Consider the following 20,726-nt stretch of genomic DNA (forward strand, 5'->3'; position numbering starts at 1 on the left):
GATATAAGATTCATTCATACAAATTGCCCACAACCGTCATGATGAATGAACACCTTTGACATCAGGATTCACACATTTGGGAGAAAACAACCTTTGAATGGCTGTCCATTGCACTAATTGATTTACAGCTCTGAACAAATGATTAAATACCTGCCCACTGTAGTGTGTGTGATATACAATTTGGCATCCGAAATTGTCATTGTAACGTTCAAGATACATTTTAAACCTGTACAAATTGGTAAGAATCTAATGTATTATTAATATACTTAAGATAACTATTTAAAACGCTGAGATTTCATCCAATAGATTGACATTATTTTGAAAGAAAATCCCATTTAAATAGGTGACAAACAACTTCTGTCCACTTTAGTGGCTGATGAACAACTTTAAGGTCAAGATCTGTCTCCTCGAATGACTGATGTGCCACTTTGACACAAAACCTCCTGCATAATATATCACTGTCTTTCTTCTGTAGTGACTGGTGCACAATTATGACATCAAGACATATTCTCGTAACTGTAGAGATACAACACAGCATACCCCGCCTTAATGTATCCCAGTATCGGCTGTGTCGTAATAATAATGATAATATTCCACTGAGCTGCTGACTAGTGATGCTCATCCTTAACAAATAATGCTGATACATTATACATTCGCCCCCTTGCTACTTTACAAGCACTTGATCCCACTAAAGCCGGCGTTCTTTCTATATTCCTCTTTCTCTCTATTTTTTTATTATTAGTTTTTATTAACTTTGCCTCTCTTCTGTCAGCAGTCTCAATAATCAATGCTGATATATTGCCAATATCCACCTCAGTCCCCCGTGCCATCTTTCACGGCGGCTGCCTTATTGGGGGTGTATATAGTTTGTCCCAATAATAATGATATTTATTATTGATATTTATTATCTAGCTGCTTGGCAGATGCACTAAACACACACACACACACACACACAGTCTCACCGGGGCTCTTTAATTTACACCGGTAATATCGGGCCATTATTCCCTCGTTCAGGGTTATCAGCACACGGCGGCCGTAAGGGTCTATGGACTTCCTCCATTTGTGTGCGTGAATATGTGTTTTTATGTGTGTGTGGGTCAAGATTCAAGTCATTGGTAGGGGGGTGGGGGTGGTAGGTTGTCGGTGGGCAGAACTGGACAATGCGCTTGCCCTCCCCACACACACAAACATGGCAACCCCCCAGGCCTCATCTACACCCCCCCTATCTGCCTCCAGACGGTAATCCACCCCAGTGCTCCTCATCCTTTCACGTATTGATTTCCTCTCCCGCACCGCGGTTACATGTCGCACCCACGTCTGCTAGCGACCCCTCCCTCCGTGCCTCACCCTTTACCGCCCCCCTCCATCAAGCAAACATTCTACACAACACCTTAAAAAAGCAAATAGGGGGGAGGGTTGCTTGTCCAGGAGAAGGGCTAAAAATGTGGGCTGATAAAGCACTGCAGTATTTCAGCAAAGCAAGCAGCATTTTACAAGGATAGAAACAAACAGGATGGAGAGAGGAATAAGAGACAGATGTGGAAAAAAAAAAAGAAAAAAGGGTGGCGGGAGGAGAGGAAATAAAAAAATAAATAAAAAGAATCTGCCCCCGGGGGGTTGCAGAGGATATTGTGGAAATTATCAGAGTGCGACACGCGCTGGAAGTCCGAGCCCAAAGATTTATTTCGAATTTGTCTTTGACAGAGAAATTCATCACACCGCCACTGCCGCCGCTCTAATTCTACACACATTGCACCTGCCCAACAACCTAGCCTTTAATTGGGCTGCGTTCTTAATCGAGCCATCACGATGAATGGTTGAGGTGGGGGTCAAGGTTAGACTTGGACGAAAGTGGATGCATGGGATCCAAGAACAATGTATGAGAGGAGGGTACATATGTGTGCATACAGTGGGGCAAATAAGTATTTAGTCAAACACCAATTGTGCAACTTCTCCTACTAGATTAGAGAGGCCTGTCATTGTCAGTATGGGTAAACCTCAACCATGAGAAACAGAATGTGGAAAAAAACTCAGAAAATCACATTGTTTGATTTTTAAAGAATTTATTTCCAAATTAGAATGGAAAATAAGTATTTGGTCACCTACAAACAAGCAAGATTTCTGTCTGGCAAAGAGTTCTAACTTCTAACAAGGTCTAATGAGGTCTCCACTCGTTACCTGTATTAATAGCATCTGTTTTAACTCATCGGTATAAAAGACACCTGTCCACAACCTCAGTCTCTCACACTCCAAACTCCTCTATGGCCAAGACCAAAGAGCTGTAGAAGAACACCAGAGACAAAATTATAGACCTGCACCAGGCTGCGAAGACTGAATCTGCAATAGCTAAAACGCTTGGTGTAAAGAAATCAACTGTGGGAGCAATTATTAGAAAATGGAAGACATACAAGACCACTGAAAATCTCCCTTGATCTGGGGCTCCATGCACCCCGTGGCGTCAAAATGATAACAAGAACGGTGAGCAAAAATCCCAGAACCACACAAGGGGACCTAGTGAATGACCTACAGAGAGCTCGGACCACAGTAACAAAGGCTACTATCAGTAACACAATGCGCCACCAGGGACTCAAATCCTGCACTGCCAGATGTGGTCCTGGAGTGGCCTAGCCAGTCTCCAGATCTCAACCCCATAGAAAATCTGTGGAGGGAGTTAAAAGTCCGTGTTGCCCAACGACAGCCCCAAAACATCACTGCTCTAGAGGAGATCTGCATGGAGGAATGGGCCAAAATACCAGCAACAGTGTTGGAAAGCTTGTCAGAAAACATTTGGCCTCCGTTATTGCCAACAAAGGGTACATAACAAAGTATTGAGATGAACTTTTGGTATTGACCAAATATTTATTTTCCACCATGTTTTCCAAATAAATTCTTTGTCTTTTTATTTTTTTAGAGGGATGAATACTACTGATCATGATGGGTCGGGTTGCAAAAGCATACACAAAAACAACTTTAGGATCTTAAAGTGAATGTTTCTAGGGGTAGAGTTTAATGGTAATGCATTCATTTTCCGTTCCGCTTACCCTCAAAATGGTAAGTTAGAAAACACAAATTTTACAGCCATAAACTTTTGGAGTATTCATCAACAAGAACTAGACTGAGGAGAACACATTTTCAAATGAGTAAAATAGCACTAATATGTCGATAGCCAAAAATCAAAAGGGCTGCAAAAAAACCCCAGAGCTGATTGGCAATTCGAATGACTTTTAGAGGAGGGTCCTTTTTCCTGAAGTCACTATTGAGTATCACTTTTAGTGAAGTATCAATTTTTCATGAACTCACTATTGAGTCTCTGTCCAATACAAACAGCGGGGTCCTTCATTTTCAGAATGTCACAGAGAGAACGGACACTAGCGCTAACGTGAAGGTCCATACAATCAAGGATATTGCAGCACAGCGAGCGTGAACGTTGGAAAGGAACAAGACTTTGCAAGGCCAATGGGTTTGTTGTTTGCCTTTCTTCTTCTTCTCATCTCCGGGGCCATTTAAAAGCACTCATCCTAAGTGGCTGACACAGTGGAGTATATATATTGTAATGGCCACGCTCGGACGCTGGACGCACGGCCCATTACGAGGCCGTACGCCCAGCGCCACTTTTGTGGCGTGGGGGGCCGCGCGACTGTGCAATGGTCACACAATGGCAAAGAACCACTTGGGGGAAAAGGTTAGGGCAATTTGGTCACCGGAGGAAAAATAATCACATAAAATGAAAATGCAAGTCTTGACACTTACAGAAAGGTCTTGCAAACACTTGTGGCACTTGCATCACATACTTTCATGTTATAGAAAAACGGTGGAAGGGAACATGCTCCACTGACTGGAGGGAATATGATGCTCACTTGCAGAATTAGAAGACAGCCTATATACATACGAGAGTTGTACAAGACCTAAAATGATAGTCCTGGTTTTATTTCTGTATTCATTTCAAGTAGCCTGAACTACATTTCACATTCACATAACTATCCAAAATGAAACACAATTATGGCGGCAGTTAGTTTTCTTTTTGTCTATTCAATTCATTTCAGGGTTCATTTTTTCAATGTGGTTCATGAATACTTACAATGCCTCTTTATTTAAAAACATTAATTCATTAATTTCTTCGAACCGCTTGTCGTCACAAGGGTCAGATGGGGTGCTGGAGCCTATCCCAGCTAACAAGGAGACAACCATTCACACTGTTCAACTAGCCTTCCATGCATGTTTTTTGGGGATGTGGGAGGAAAACTGAGTGCCCGAAGAAAACCCATGCAAGCAATGCACTATATGAAGTAATGCACTAGGTGTAGCTTACAGTTCAAAACTATAGTAAATTAAAACAATTGAGGGTGTGGTCTGCCTTTTGCCCGAAGTCAGCCATGTTTAGGCTCCAGCACCCCACAACATGAGTGTTGTTGAAAATGAAACACTGTACTAATAAACTATAACCGAGAAAGTTCCAATTCAAGTTTTCCATCCTAAAATTGTGTCTGAATGTGCTTTTTTAAGCACACCTATCATGAAAAAAAGTTGCCTGTTATTTTTAGAAACCATCACCAATATGACAGCCGATAATTGTCATCAACCGACAGCTAGCCTTTTTCAAAAACTTAGAATTCAGCCTTAGACATTCATCCAAGCCTCCTTGTGAAAAAAAAAACACAAAAACTTACAAACTAGATGGAAGCCCAAACAAAAGATAAATGTAAACCTACTGTATATACGATACAAAAGTTTGCCGGTTCATGCACAGTTTACCCCACATGGCAACACTTTTATTACAGCGCTCATGCATGCATGAAAACTCACACACACAAACACACACGTGCACGCGTGCTCACACACGCAGGAGGATACAGCCAATTAGGCCCACCACCTTCAGAGAAACACCAATGTGGATGGAAGACTTGGAGTCCAGCGGGTCTCCAATACCTAACACAGTCATAAGGCACAAATAACACAATACACACGCTCACCCAGCATGCGGAATAACAAGGCAAAGACAAAACAGCGCATTCCATCTCTGACATTTCCAATATCTGTCCATCCTTCATAAAGCCATAAAGTGAGTCATTGCGAGGCCACACACACCAGCACACGCTCCATCAACATGGCCGCCACCCCCACCAACGGCCCTCTGATCCGGCTTATAATTACTCAATTATTGATCTGCCCCCGCAATCCTCCCAAATCTGCAGCTTTTTTTCCGGCAGACATGTTGAAAATGTGCACGGACAGATTCTTGAAAATAACTGCATTTTATTGGCTAGCCCGTATACTATATGTTATAATAAGTGCGGTATGTGTAATAAAAGTAGTCATTCAACTGGGAGAGTGAATGTGTGTAAATAATGTTTCTTACGGAGTACATAGTGAGTATACTGTATATTGACTTTTTTTCTGCATCATGATGGAGTAGCTCCTGCGGATTATACTTTATGCTTTATAGATTTTTTTATTTTATTTAAGGCGGCGTAGTGAACTGTAAAATGTTTGAATTCATTGTTGTTTTTGCATTTTCAGTTTTATACAACAGTGGAGTTTTTTTGTAAAATTTAGTTTTAACAGTAAAAGACCAAATTGTATATTGTTAGTCTATTGTCTGTCTACACATATGGATACATCGTTTAAATTGTAAAATAGGTCCTTTAAAGATGATATTTCATTATCTATCATAACCTTTAATGTAACTTTATCAGGTTTTCCAAAAATTGGCCAGAATGTTTTTAATGATTTTTGTTCTTCATTTTAGTTTGCCTCTGCAAACAGCCAGATTTTCAGTAACATGTGGCTGAACGGCTGAATTTGAATTTTTAAAACTAACCTTGTCGCTTTAATTGGCAAATGTTTGAATTATGAGCTTGTTTTGCACAAAGGGGGCAAGTATATTTATGTGTGGTGCAATTTAAAAAATCGACTGCAATCAAAACACAGACCTTATGAATGAAAACCTTCAACAAGGTCACACACTCATTTTCACTTCATTTGTGAGACTGGAAAAATTACATTTGACAATCACCATTAAAGATTACTAATACAATAAAAGTTGATGCTAGTTTTGATAACTTCCCTACAACGTTTAGGGTTGTGCACTAGCTTTCATACAAAGCGGTTAAGTGGAAAAAATTCTCATTGTTTTTATTTGAACTCCCATTTAAAACGCTTTGGATGTGTAACACCATCAATGGCGGCAAATCCAAAAGTACAAAGATTTCCACGGTGTGACATTCCCATGCATTTCCGCGCGACTATCCTTCCCTGCGTCTTGATTGTTTGTCGAAGTCTTTCCTCAGCCCTTCCTCCCTCGGTGCATGTGTGCGAGCCGCGGCAAAATAGCGAGACTGTGAGTGAGAGTGCAGGTGATTTAGAGCAGGGGATCAATAAGAAATTTAAAAATCAATGCACTTAGCGCCAGGAAATCAATGGGCCTAATCGGGATGCCAATCGGACCAGTCAAAACAATTAAGAGGCAAGAAAAATGTTTAACAAGCTCACAGACACACCAGAGAGAGAGAGAGAAGGAGAAAGAAAGAGTGAGGAGGAGGAGGAACGCGGGAGGCGGGAGAAGGATGAGATGGAGTGATGTATGGGAAGGAAAGGGCTCAGCGGGGGGAAAGCTCCCCAGCTTAGGCGGAGGCAAGGAGGGATGGAAAGGGGGAGTTAGGGAGGTTAAGGGCTGGAGAGGAAGGAGGAATGCCGGGACGAGCACGGAGACGCTGACCTCATGGAATAATGCTCTCGGGAAACCAATTTCTATCCAGGTTTTGGAAATGGGCAGTGTACTTAATAAACTTATAGAGTCATTAGTTGACTGTTTATGCACGCTTATCTCTAATTAAAGGCTGTTTGGTTTTGTAATATCAAAGATCAAAATATTTGTGAAAAATGTATAATGGTACAAAGTGTATATTCCAAGCTGATATTCATTACTTCTTCTACTTTGTTATTAAATTAATCATTTTAATAATATATATATAAAATGACAACATTTGGAAGAAAAATCTTTTTAAAATTAAATCAGAAGACTGATAACTTAAAAAAAAAAAAAGACTGACAAAAATGGGAAACTGTAATCATTATTAAAATATACTTTTTTTGTATTCTCAATTAACATCAGTTTGATCATCAGATCTCATTTCACAGAATGAAAATTTCTGCTGAATTTCAATCATTTTGGACTCTATTGGATGCCACGGCAGTACCTTGAACTTGTCCTACAATAATAACATAGTAAGAGAACTTCCTAAAATCTGAAATGACTATGAATTGATCACGTGCTAACTGGTCAATTGCGAACCAATCGGACAGCTTCCCCTGCCAATTATCAGAAGCGAATGGGGAAACTGCAGCTGTGGGCTGGTAGGAAACGACATCATTGATTGGCCGGTAGGTAGGTGGATGTTAAGAGTGGGTGTGCGGTGGGGGGGCTAATTTGGGGTCAATCAATAGATCTCCCCTCTCTCTATCTTCTGGCTGCTCACCACGCTGAAAATCAATGGCAAAGCCAATAGTTCTCCGCCCCAGTGTGGATTAGTGAACACACAACTAATCAGCCAGTCACTGAAACTGACATGTGGGCTATTAACCTATTGATACGGAAGACACGTGTTGAACGGTCGCTCGCACATTCCGATAGAAACATCTGGAAAGATCCTGACAGCCAGTGAGTCAGCAAAAAGGAAGGAAGAGCGCTTCTTCAAATGTATTGGCCTTCTACTACGTTCCAAAATCATGATGTGATCTCACAACGTATACTCCTGCATCAAATACATTTCAGAGTAAAATAATTCAGGATAATATTTCGCACATGTTAATAAGGGATTTTAGGATCATTATCAATACGTGAATGACATTTGAAACTTGAGGTTTGGGCAGAATCAAAAGTACCCGTATCCTCTTCTCGCAGTTGCAACTCAACGAAACCGTACGTGCCGCCTACCACATGAGCAACACCGATTTGACCATCGAGAGAAACATTTCCAAGATGACCAGAGCTATCGCCATCCTTGATTCCCTTCTGCCACCTTCTCCACATCTTTAATCAGCACAAAAGTACGAGCACTACGTAGTTCAGTCCACTGCATTTGCAACAACTTCCAAATTGCAAGTGCATGGCCGATTCAGACTCTCAGCAACTTCTCAACAGCCATGGAAAACCAAATATAATATATAATATATCTACTACGGCCTTAAGAGGAGCTCCACGACACCGGGAATATTCCTCCGAAATAGCAAAGTGACGACAGCTTTCATCCTGCGCTTTTGAAAGCGCTCTTGTTTCCCCACTTCCCCTGTTCCTTCAACATTCCCTCACTCCCTCCTAGCTCTCTCATGTTTGACTTTTCATACGTTGGGTTTGTTCTTCCTCATTTCCTCCCCTTGTGTAAGGAAAAAATATGAAAGCCCTGGAAATGGGAGTCTTCTAGTCTGACAGTTACCGGTGCGGTAGTGCAACCACAAAGCTAGCCATGTACTACAACTCAGTGAGTAAAGCTGCATAGACAAACAGTTTTTCCAAATCCCATTGGCAGAATCTTCTAGGGGACATTGATGCACAGAAGCTAAAACCTACAACATGGCGGTCGTTTACTGTCTACACAACCCATTAACCGCAATTGATTGATTGCGATAAATGTCCAATTCATTGTGACTGCGAGGGCTGACACCGATTATCTGGTCAAAATGGATTGGACGTCTATCAATGACAGCCAATGGATTACAATGAATGGAAGCGCAATGCCGGTTCTGTAGAGACTCGATGCTGGTCATACAGTTTGTCAGAAAGTTTCACATTACACAGTTTGGATTCTAATGTTGTTCTTTTGCATTTTTTTCCAAAAACAAAACCATCATAATCATATTTTAGACCACATGTGTCAAAGTGGCGGCCCGGGGGCCAAATCTGGCCCGCCGCATCATTTTGTGTGGCCCGGGAAAGTAAATCATGAGTGCCGAATTTCTGTTTTAGGATCAAATTAAAATGAAGACTATAGATGTATATTAAATTTCCTGATTTTCCCCCTTTTAAATCAATAATGGTAATTTTTTAATCCATTTTTTCTGTGTTTCTAGTTCAAAAATCATTTTGTAAAATCTAAAAATATATAAAAAAAGCTAAAATAAACATTGTTCTAGATCTATTAAAAAAACTGAATATTCAGGGCTTTTAATCCAGTTCTTTTAATCCATTTATTAAAAAAAATCTAAATATTATATCTAAAATGTAGTCTGACACCCCTGTTTTAGACTAATGATTTCCAAATTTTGTCACGACATGCCTCTCGGCTGCTAACATCAAAAAAGCTAACCGTCCGCTTCGGTGGACTTCATTAAAACACATTGGGGATGTTAAACATTAATAAAGTTACGCTCGATGCTTAGTGTCATGACATAAGAACAGATTTAAAAAGGATGGATAACCACAATTTTTAAAAAGGCTTTCTATTTCTATCTGAAACTTGGGGCCATCAGAGAACTTCACCTATAGGCTCATAGTCAGATATCCCTTGCATATGCATTTATTTTGCTTAAATTTAAGGACATTTGAGTGGTGGCTCTACAGTGCAGAGTTCACGCTAGTGGATTATGCCAGGCCACGTAGACGCCTGGCTGTAATACACTCGACAAACATGCAAGACCTGTCGTAAATCGCCTATGAAACAACTCAATGCGTAAAGCCGGATAAACAAACAGCCTTTAAATCCCATTGCCATGCACTCAATCCGAGTAGTGTGCCTGCATGTGTTTTGTTTACATGCACATCGTAGCGTGTCCGCTGAAATAGAAGTGTTTGTGTGAGGGTGGATTTGAGGCCGTCATTTCTCTGGCGCACTTCATTTCCACGGTGAACCCCTGCGATGTGTCACGCCTCAACTCTACATGTCTGCCCATAATCGACACCTCACGCTTCCCGACAGAGATGACGGAAAAGTTGAAGAATGGACTTTACGGCCTAGACTCGGACGCATTGGTTCCGTATAACCTTCCTATTTGGATGGACGTCTCCCGATTTCTCGCCCCTCCAAAACCAATATCTGCACAAATAGGGAGGATACGGCATCGACGTAATACAGCCGCGGAATACGGCTCTTTCCCTCTTATCCCGCTCAGCCATATTGATGCCCCCCCTCCGTCCTCCTTTTTTGAGCCTTTTCACGGCTGAGCCAAAATGAAGTCTTTCAAGGCCATGCGACTATTGGCAGATTAGGAAAACATATCCTATTTTGCAGCTCTCTTGATATAAGGAATAATAGAAGGCCGCCGAGGAGGCGAGGATACGCCGTTTGTTACGAGGCTCGCCTGAAATTAGAACACGAGCCAGAAACTTTCCCCTTGCCAATGCTGTAATGAACAAGAGAATTGATAAAAAAAAGAAGGGGGAAAGTCTAAATTATATTCCTCCTTAAGCCACACAGAAAAGAGGAAGAAAAAGATACACGCGGGGAAAACGTGGCATCAGTGGCACCTCACAATGACGGGCGGAAAATCACAGAAAATTGATCACATCCTACAAAATGGCTGCAGTGACCGAGAAAAAAAAAAAAAAGAGAACAGTGTGAGCTTGCTTTGGATGGAAGAGGAAGAGAGGGGGAAAAAATAACCAGCAGGTGCAAAGGGGATGGATGAAAACACTGCACTTGTGACAAATGACGCTGCGCCAAGCACTTATGAACACATTACTGCAGTGGAAGCGCTCCACCAAAATTAGCACGCGTTCCAATTGCTAACAAATGCTTTTGGTTGCTGTTTTTTAAAGGATGAACTCATTTCTATTCTTTAATCAGGAATATTTAAGTTTTGTTCAAGCTCTGATTGGTGCTTGCTGATTGGACATTTTTACAAAGCATTACAAAAATGCATGTACGACATGGATTTTTGAAAATCAAGGGGTAAAAAAAGTAAACAATTGCTAGTATTGAAAATTCATGTTTTAAGTTAATTGTTTTGTTTTCTCTCCTGAGGTTTTTAGGGTGAATTTTTAAATAAATACCCACAGCATTGTAAAATATGAAAACTAAAACATAAATAGAGGCATATAATTTTTAAAAAACTGTCCCATTGCAGAGATACAGCCAAAAATTTTGGTACGTAAAATTAAATAAATCGGACATAGGCTTTGTCATCATCATTGACTCGACAAAAAGCCAAACATTTAAACTGAACAAAATGTACAAAATGTAAACAAAAATGTATAAGATGATGATCAAATAAACCATCAAAATATGTTCATAGTTGAGTTCATCTTCCAAAAAAAGGGACAAAAATACAAATGTTGGAGAATCTACTGTCTTATTAAAAATATGAATCAAAATACTTTTATTTAAAAATGTTTTTTGCACTCATTATTTTCATTCTGACTAAACTGCTACATGACCACAAAGTAATCGTCACATCAGAATATGACTAATTTTTGCAGCATTATTTGATGAAATGAAATGCAATTAAATAGAACAATGATGATTGTTTTCTTACATGTACTAATAGCAATATTGAATTAGTTTAGGGAAAAATCCAAATCAAAACTAAACAGGGAAAAAATCTCTCTACAGAACGTGTTGTTTAGTGCCGTGCTTGGAATAAAATCAATAAAATAAGTGCATGAGAGACCCATCAAAAAGGTGAAGGTGTGGAGAATAAGGCATAAAAGAGTTACGTCGAGCGGTGGCGTGTTCAGAGGTGATATACAGGAGTAAAGGAGACGGAGGAGGAGGAACAAGTGCAAAAAAGGAGGAGTAAGAGATTTGGGATTAAGCACAGAGTGTGGGCCAAAAAGGAGGAGGATTAGCACCACTGGGCGACAAAGTGAGTGATGGTCTTGCAGGGGAAGGGACGCACGCACACATGACTGAAAGCTGAAGGAGTGCGAAAAAAGACGCGCTTTTGTCCTTTTTTGGGGGGTGCCACAGCTGGAAGACAAGATGGTGCAAGCATCTGGAAGAAAGCATCTCGCTGCTCTCTGCTGACCTCCGCAGGTGGGCAGCCGGTCACTACAAGAGGGCTGTCCGTCCATGTGCCATCCATCCCTGGCCCCCCCTGTAGCCCAGGGGGGGCTCGATGGCTAAAATGGTCCTGCAATTGTCTTGTTCCAAGCGCAAGAACAGCAACAAGAATTAAGAGTTGACACCTTGCCGAGCACTGAGAGGAAAATAACATCCTGTTGAAAAAAAAAATGTATGGAAGAGAAGCAGGTAGACTTGATCAATAACGTCGAGGGGCTCCATGTTGCTGAGTCACGCTCATGATTGAGAAGAGGCAGAAAAGTATTTGAAGCGCCTCTTAAAAAGAATAGATGAGGGAGAGCAAAGGTTTCATTGGGATCTTTAATTGCCAGATTGAATGGCATAATTCGCATATACTTGCACATAATCCCGAATATAATATAGAGTGAATATGCAGGACAAGTTTGGGGAGGAATGTGCAGTTTGTATTCCCTTATATGTGCAATTAGGTTCATGTTTATGCCTGGAAAATGCAATTTATGAAAGAATTGGTGGAAATGATTATGACTTTTTGGTCTGTATTTTGAAATAATGGATGAAAAAATGCCTTCATATTGGTATTGGATTAAATTAGTCAGAGTTCATTTTTGTGGGTCCTATAGAGCGAGCTAATTTGAATTTTTTTGTAGTCTGTTGATGAAGATTTTTTTTGCTTCTGAAGTGAGAGTTGATCAGGATTATTAATTGGGGGACTATTCAATGTAGATTTCATTTGTGGGGAGTTTTAGTGTTTTTTGTGCAATTCAATGTGAATGAGAGTAAATGGAGAGGGTTTTTTTGTCTAAATTGATGCACAGAAGGGATATATTTTTGGTATATAGGGAGATATTTGTGGCCCAAGAATATTGAGCATGAAGTCCAATAGCTCCAAAGGGTTCAAGGTGTGCTTTTATGGTGGCATTTTTCTAAAAATTATTTGAAGAGGAGGGGACAGGACCCCATTAGGTTCTACTTTGTAATAGAAGCTGCTGGAGATATTTTTTGCTGGTCCACCAAGAAAAAAAAAGATTTTTTTAGGTCCAAGTTGAATTGGAAGGGAATAGAAAAAAAAAATTGGGTGGAGGGAATGAAAGTGTTATGCTAATACATTTTTTGGAACACTTTGAAGCTGGAACAGTGTGAATTTTGGCCAAAATATGGGAGGAAAAAAGTGACTGTTTTTGCAAATAAAAGAGCAAATATGATCTTTTGCATGAAAATGTGTATTTGTGTGTGTGTGTGTTTTAATGTCTTGCAACTCCGCACTCAGAAATACACACGCGAGCAATACAAAAGGCCATGTGAAAGGTTGCCCGAATGTGTGTGTGTGCAGGCAAGATAGCACGTTTGCTAATCTGGATGAAGGTGGTGTAAAATGGGGTCAGGTGTTAAATCGGTGATATGAAGAGGAGGAGGGAGATTGTGGTGATCGTAGAAGATGGTAAAAAAACAAAAGCTTGCTGGGAAAAAGCAAAAGGGATCCAGAATTTTGCCTATGACGGACAAATGCTTTCAATCAAAGTCAATTGTACATACACTAAATACAGATTCGCACAGGAGTATTATATGTGTAAAATAAAAATTCCACCACCAATTATATATATTTCATTAAATGTTAGGTGATAATTGTTTTTATTTTCTGTCCCTATTATTGTGTGTGTTTCTTTCCTAGTTCACATACTGAGGAATGAAGGGCTGCGGTGAACATTTTGAAAAGCAGTCTTGACTGTTTTCCTGGGACACTGCCATGCACCCCTGTGAACCTCCAAGTACAACTTTTTGGGCTGCCTGATACATCCCCTCAAACAAAAAAACAAAAAAAAGACCGTCCCCAAAAAAGCTCCTTTCAGTGGCTTTTATGCCAGTAAAATAGACACATTTTCAGACTTAGTTTATCCAGAGCTAAAATACCAAATCACAGAGGTTAGGCATTAATTGGCAAATCACCAATGATCCACATCCCAATTTAGAGGCATCAATATTGTTAGTGGAATTTGCGCTGTATAAAACATTTAATGAATGGCAATAGGCTTTATGATGATCAGTCTTGACCATTTCAGAGCAGATAGGAGGTTGGTATTGGTACTAAAAAAAATAATCGCAATATGGTTTTTACATTGAGGGTAAAATCTTAAATTTGGCTTACTAGAAATTTTGAAATTGTTCTAATTACGCTTGTAGAAATTAGAAGTAAGTAATAGTTCTTCACGCACCTCACACTAAAGGATTGTGTTTGCGAGAAATGAGAAAAGAAGCTGAATCGGTGACTAGAAGCACTAATATCTGGTCTTACTTTCCAATTTAACCTTGCCGGTTCCTTCTTTCTCCTCTTCCCTCCCCCTTCCACGATGACTCTCGGACCCAAAAAGGTCCTCCCGTCTGCGGGGTCATCAGTCTGGGATGAGGCCCGACCTCTGACCCACCCAGGCCTGGATGTATTCTGAGCACAAAGGCAGCAGACACTCTCCCGTAATGGCCATTTTTGATCAATTTATCACCTCCCCGGCGCCGCTGCGGTCGCCATTTTGACTCGCAGTCCAATCAGTTACGTTTGCCCGGCATTGATCTGACCACTATTTATTAGCTAATCAATACAGCCATGATCGGGAATTGACTCTTGACTCTATACAATCGCTACTATGTCACGCGACAGACACCCACACGATATTTTGGAAATGTGAAATGCATCACCGACAGCAATAGTTGTCCAATCCATTTAAACGGGGAGAGAGTGGCGGCGAATAATTGATGCCTGCACTTTCAATTCAAATGAATCGGACGTCTGTTACCGTCAAGAGTTTGATTATTTTAAGTACTGGGGATTTAGGAGTCACCATTGATTTGTACAAATGATGTGTTATTTTGCTTATAATAGTACGAATGAACTAAAAAAAATATCAATCTAGTAGTAATTGGTGTAGTACGAGTGTTCTGGTATAAAACATTAATATATATATAAATTTATCTGCATTTAAGGCCAATAACACGTAAAATTTTGGGGGGGAAATCTGTTGAGTTGGATTTTCTGAGATGATGGCAGTTTTGTTTTTCTAGCACGTTCTAAATTTTCTCCACATCTTACTAACTTACCATTGTAAAACATTGCAGTCATATCTGATAATTTTACATTTAATTTTCTGCCAATATTGGAAACTTAATTCTAAACAAGCAGAAATGACAGGTATAAGATTTTCAAAATACTTAAAAGAAAACTGGGATCCAATAGCTTTTTTGATTGACCACTAAGAATTAAAACATCTATTAATCCATATAATTATCTATATTGTGTTTCACAATGTTTTAGTGTGGTTTGTTTTCACAAGTTAAAAAAACCCAGCAATAATTTGAAAACAATTTTAAAACAATACTGACAAATACACACATCATTATTGCAAAATGGAATAAACACTAGATAATTTAGGTAAACCTACCACAACCTTAACGCATCTAATACTACCACATTGAAGTTTTTCCTGCATTCATTCAACAACATGTTAATTATCGCTACGCTTTGCATGTTATATTTGGACTCTCATAAATTAAAAACGATATAAAATATTGGGAACATTGCATGAAAGTTGAACCATAAATGCATTTGTCTTATATGGATGTTAAATAAGATAAGATAATATAATATAATAAGATCCAAGTGCTTGTGTGTTGACAACCACACAAATCAAGCAAGTGTACCTAATATTGTGACTGTTGTGTTCTTGCCAAAGGCCACTAATATATTCTGACGGTCACTGGCGTCGCACACCTCTTCTCTTTCAAACACACACACACACACACACACACACACACACACACACCCATACACACACACACACACACCCATACACACACATAAACATCCAACGTGCAATCGCAATCTCTCCGCATTAATTGAGAAACTGACCAGGTGACCTCTGAACCCTGCAGGTCATTACCGCATTGTGCAGCGGGCCAGAGAGAGTGTGAGGTCTAGGTGGGGGTGGGGGGCTTTTTCCAGGTGGGGGTCGTCGTCCAAGGAAAATTGATTCATTTTGTTGCTTGTATTAAAAAAAATAATAACGTGTGAATACTTAAACAAAATAAGTTCTTTTAAAAAAAATGTTATTATTATCAATGCAACATGCAACTTTGTGTGTATAATGTCAAACATACTTTGGATTTTTCGCGTTTCTTTTAATTCAAACTACATCTGAGATAAATCCCATTTAACGTCTTTTGTAAGGTGGTGCAGAAATAAGATGAGCTCCCTATAAGTGTCAAATAATTTAGAAATACACACACACACACACACACACACACACACAAAGTAAAACTGCACGTCGTGCTTTCCATTTTATCCTCGAGAAAAAGACAAAGATGCAACTATTTAACGTAACTATTGTTTACAAATTAATATATGTGAGTATTGCTCAAACATTTCAATTCTTATTATGTGCATGAATATAAATAAATTTGCAAGAAATTTAAGTGCCTCTCAACTTTCAAATATCTGCTTGTCTTTTAAAAAGCGTTAAAATGTTGTGTATTATAATACATTTGCAATTAATTGCATTCGAGATTTTGGAACAAATTTTAACTATGTTGAACCAATTTAATTTAATGAAACTAAATGTACAAGCGAGCTGGTGTTTGCATATAATAAATATGCATATGTAAGATTGAACTATAAAATTAAAGGTATTTTTTATAATCAATATTTTCATATATTATTAGGATTAAAGATGTCATTCAAAACAAGAACTGGCGCTCATTGGAGCTTTATTCATTTAAATAATTGTGTTAAAAAATGTGTTAAGCACCCCGAAAAAAAGTTTTATTTCACCAAATGCAAACATTGAATATTATCATAAATGTACTAACCCTGTTAATGGTAAGATATCAAAAATGATTAATCAACTAATGAATTTTGTTGCTTTTGAATATTCTGCGAATTGAATTAACACTATTGTGATTAAAATAAGATCATCTTTAGTATTATACAAATGGAAAATGGTTATGTGAAATTTTATCGTTCTGATCTTCCCCAAAATAAAAAAAATCGAATTATGCAGATATTATAAAATGACTGACTACTTTATTAAGTAAAAAAACTCGCATTCAAAAGAATCCAAAAGAAAGGCTTTAACAAATGTAGGAATGCCTGAGTTGGTGGTCCAACATGTGTTTATAATAGAGTAAAATGCATCTGAGAGAAAAGGAGCTTAATTCTAAAATTTGGTCTCTTTCACGTGGCTCAAACCAGTACGAAAAACGCTAGGAACTACAGTAAAACCACCATACACGTGTCAAATGAAAGAGAGACAGACAGAGAGAGCGTCCCTTTGAGCCATTCCCCTTAATAATACCTATAAAATGCACATATTATCATTATCATTATGTTAATAAAGGCCAAACTGTTGATTGAAATCTCCTTATTTAAGTGCAGGCTTGTCTAACGAGATATCAAACGACTCTTTCTTTCTTTCTTTCACTTTCTTCCTCCTTTGTTTACAATAAATGACCAAATAAGACATTAATGTCTTTCTCACACTATAAGCCGTGTACAAGGTGGATTAAAGCTGCAAATGAGTGGAGTCAAAACACGATGAAAAGCATATTTAGCACGGAGGACCACTTCAATATGCAATATTATGAAAATGGGTCATTATTGGGTCGTGCACCTCAACAAGTTAATTTTCCATTCCTTCTGTGACGTTACTTAATACGCCATAATTAATAAGCTTCCAAAACATACAGTAATGTTGAAGCAAAAAACAAGCAAATGACATTCCCACTCTAAAAACAGCAAATCTACTAAAGATATACCACACTCAATAGGATGTTGCACAATCATATACGCGCATCCATTACAACGTGCGACCTCCACCTCCAGCGCCAACACCGGGAGCGAGCGCGCAGCGTGGCCGGCCGCCGAGCCACCTTCCCGGGGATCGGATCGCTCCGCGCACCGGTGTCTCGGCGGTCCCCACCCCGCGGCCCGCTCTCCTCCCCGCCTCTGCCGGGGAGAGAGAGCCTAACTCCCGGCCTCTTTATATAGAAAGCCCGGTCGGTTGTGCCTCCTCCTTTTAATTGATTTTCCCATAATTAACTCAGTGTGTCCATCGATTTCCGCTCCAACGTGGTCGCGGTGTTATTGTGGACGCCAGCACAGCGCTCAACTCCTCCAACTATGAGGCCATATCGACCACTCATACACTCATCACGCGAGAAGAGGATGCGTGGCGTTCAAAATCACACACATGCACTACCACGTGGCAGGTAATGAGGGGGGCGTTACAGGTGCACGCGTGACAACGGCCCACGCATATTCCAACACACAAACAACGTGCGAGCATTTTGGAGGAGGACCGACAAAAAAGGGAGACCACTCCCACCTTCAAATATCATTTTTTGCCCCCTTAATTTAAACAAAAAAAGAACATGTACCAGTACTTCCATCGACGAACGTCTCCATCCACGCCACGCGAGTCAGCTTGTCTGGACAACAGTGGGGATGGAGAGGATGATGGGGTACATGGGGAGGCAGCAGAGGTGGGGAATTAAGGGGGGGGGGGGGTCTTGATGCGGCTGGGATAGGGGACTCAGCAATAAAGTGAGGGGGTGCTGGAATAGGCGGGGGGCAAGTGGTAACTCCCCATCCTTTTATACCCCCCCTTTCCCTCCTCTACTTCCATTTTTTCCCCATCCCTCAACCATAACGTGGGGCTTGCTCAGCGGTTGCCATGGTGACCTAATGGCAGTGGTGCTGAGGAGGAGAAAGACATGTGTGATGGAGGAGCAAAATGAGTAGTATAAATAAGAAAAGTTAAGTTCTAAAAATTACTATGAATAACTTTGAGTGAATAATTTATCAAAACATGCTTGAATGTCAAATAGACAAATGTAAAGCAAGAATATATTTCTTAAAAGGACAATGCTTGGGGTGAACATTGGACAATCACTTTGTATGTAAAGATTTCCTCACTAAAAATCATTTTTTTTTTAAAATCTGTAGTTATTTAACCCTTTTTAGAGAGTTACAATTTTGGGTCATCACAAAAAAGTGATAAGCAGCCTTCGGGAAGAAGAATAATTAAGTCAGTATAGATTGTAGTACTTCTCACTGTTACCAGACCTGACATGTGTACAACATGACATTTTTCAATGGAGCCACGTCAATAAGCAGCAGCATGGGACCCCATCAGTGAGACGCGCTATACCCTGCAGGTTATACACACAATAACGCAGGTCCCAGCGGGTCCTATAGTGTCTATCAGCTTTAGATGACACGTTTCAATAGCGCTCTGATTTGGACGCCCGAGACGCCGCAAGATGGCTGGCGTCTCCATCCAATCAAGGAGGTGAGAGGAACACCTGCGGACGGCGGGATAAAGCGGCACGATGACCACCACTCGGCCACACGGCATTAGCTTTTTGTTACGCCGCGCAATTTGCACACACCAAAACACCTCTGGTGGTGTTTTAGGCCAATAAAGCAAAATGTGTGGATGTAATACAAATGTTTCATATAATGCACTCAAGACTAGATCCCATGTGATTTGACAATAGCACCATAGCAACAGCGTCTCGAAACTACTTTGGAACACTTTGACCTGAAAGGAGGAGGGCTGGGTGTTACAGTCACCGATTGGCCGTATAGCAAGGGGTGAAAGGTCAGGGCCATCGACCTTTTCTACTATCCTAAACCATCACAAGCACTGACCTATATTTACTGTACTACTTAAATTCTTTCTTGCACAGTGTCAAAATGGGATATGATGCCCTCTGGAGGAAAAATCTTTAGATTATCAATTTCTGAGAAGTATTTACTAACCTTCCCACAAGTCAAGTTAAGCTCTTTTTATATTAGTGTGTTCAAGTATGGATAGTGATTGAACATATGACATTGGAGTGACATTCAATTTTACGGCTTTTTCTTTCATTTAAAAAAAAGTTACACGATCAAAATTTAAAGGCCTCATATTGCAGATTTTTACACGCCAATAAAATGATAGAATCATCAATAACTAATATGTATTCAACCAAGACCAGCCATTTGCTGTTCTTGATTGGCTCATCAAGCAAAACTAAAAAAGTGAAAACAAATAGCTGTATAATATATATGATTATCCATAAGTAGTAAATTAAGACTCTTGCATTTAATGAAACTGCTGTATATTATCTGTCCATGTGAAAAAAGCACCTTACATTAAAGTCATAATAATAATAACAATAATAATAATAATAATAATAGAAAAACACACTCACCAATGACTGAAGCAGTTCTCATAGATGATCACTTCTTTTGCTTGTGACGTCTGTCTGCCCTCGCTTATTTTTACTGCCACTTAAGACATATTGTACTAAGCAGCCAGGTTGGACGCACTTTTGGATATCACACTTTTGTTATACACTGGTGTCTCGTGTGATTTCTAAGGCTTTGCTGTATGATGCAGGAATAAATACAGAAAGAATGGTGTCAACTACTTATAATGATCTTGGGAAGGTTGAACTCCCTTCACAGCATGCCAAGCCGGCTCCACATAAGCGCCCCGGTTTCTACGAAGAGCCGTGATGGGGTCAACCAAGAGTGAGACTTTATTCCAAATAGAAAAACATGACAGAGCGTGTGGATAGTGAAGCGGACTTCCCAGACAGAGAGCTTTCTAGAAGAGCTGTGCAGCCTTTAAGAGGCGACACCAAGCAGAGCGAGCCTTTGAAACATCTGCGTTTGCCCAAGGCGGGCTGGGGGCAGGTTGGCTGCCCATCAAAAAATAAATA

Source organism: Stigmatopora argus, chromosome 4 (genome assembly GCF_051989625.1).
Source record: "Stigmatopora argus isolate UIUO_Sarg chromosome 4, RoL_Sarg_1.0, whole genome shotgun sequence".
NCBI lineage: Eukaryota > Metazoa > Chordata > Actinopteri > Syngnathiformes > Syngnathidae > Stigmatopora > Stigmatopora argus.